We start from the raw sequence: 1,938 nt of genomic DNA on the forward strand, positions 1-1,938 counted from the left end.
TTATACGTCATGTCGTAGTACTATATAACGTTATACGCCATAACGTTATACCATATAACGTTATACGAGATAACGTAATACCACATAACGTTATACGTTACATCGTAATACTATATAACGTTATGCGTTAAATCATAATACTATACAACGTTATACGTCATGTCGTAGTACTATATAACGTTATACGCCATAACGTTATTCCATATAACATTATACGAGATAACGTAATACCACATAACCTTATACGTTACATCGTAATACTATATAACGTTATACGTTATATCATAATAGCATACAACGATATACGTTTTATTGTAATACCATATAGCGTTATACGTTATAGCGTATTACTACATAACGTTATACGCTATATCGTAATACCATACAACGTTATACGTTATATCGTGATAGTATATAACGTTATTCGTTAAATCATAATACTATACAACGTTATACGTCATATCGTAGTACTATTTAATGTTATACGTTATAACGTAATACTACATAACGTTACACGTTATAACGTAATACTACATAACGTTATATGTTATACCGTAATTGTATATAACGTTATACACTGTAACGTAATACTATATAACGATATACTCCATAACGTAATACCACATAACGTTATACGATATATCATATTACTACATAACGTTATACGAGATAACGTAATACCATATAACGATATACGTTATAACGTAATACCACATAACGTTATACGTTATAGCGTATTACTACATAACGTTATACGTTATACCGTAATTGTATATAACGTTATACACTGTAACGTAATACTATATAACGATATACTCCATAACGTAATACCACATAACGTTATACGATATATCATATTACTACATAACGTTATACGAGATAACGTAATACCATATAACGTTATACGTTATAACGTAATACCACATAACGATATACGTTATAGCGTAATACTACATAACGTTATACGTTATACCGTTATACTACTCAACGTTATACGTTATAACGTAATACTACATAAAGATATACGTCATATCGTAATACTATATAACGTTATACGTTAAATTATAATAGTATACAACGTTATACGTCATGTCGTAGTACTATATAACGTTATACTCCATAACGTTATACCATATAACGGTTTACGTTATAACGTAATAGTACATAACGTTATATGTTATACCGTAATACCATATAACGTTATACCTTATAACGTAATACTACATAGCGTTATACGTTATAGCGTATTACTACATAACGTTACACGTTATAGCGTAATACTACATAACGTTATATGTTATACCGTAATAGTATATAACGTTATACACTGTAACGTAATACTATATAACGTTATACTCCATAACGTAATACCACATAACGTTATACTATATATCATAATACTACATAACGTTATACGAGATAACGTAATACCATATAACGTTATACGGTATAACGTAATACCACATGACGTTATACGTTATAGCGTATTACTACATAACGTTATACGTTATAACGTAATGCTACATAACGTTATACGTTATAACGTAATACTACATAACGATATACGTCATATCGGAATACTATATAACGTTATGCGTTAAATCATAATACTATACAACGTTATACGTCATGTCGTAGTACTATATAACGTTATGCGCCATAACGTTATACCATATAACGTTATACGAGATAACATAATACCACATAACGTTATACGTTACATCGTAATACTATATAAGGTTATGCGTTAAATCATAATACTATACAACGTTATACGTCATGTCGTAGTACTATATAACGTTATACGCCATAACGTTATACCATATAACGTTATACGAGATAACGTAATACCACATAACGTTATACGTTACATCGTAATACTATATAACGTTATACGTTATATCATAATAGCATACAACGATATACGTTATATCGTAA

The sequence above is a fragment of the Bombus pyrosoma genome, unplaced genomic scaffold (genome assembly GCF_014825855.1).
Source record: "Bombus pyrosoma isolate SC7728 unplaced genomic scaffold, ASM1482585v1 HiC_scaffold_4713, whole genome shotgun sequence".
Classification (NCBI taxonomy): Eukaryota; Metazoa; Arthropoda; class Insecta; order Hymenoptera; family Apidae; genus Bombus; species Bombus pyrosoma.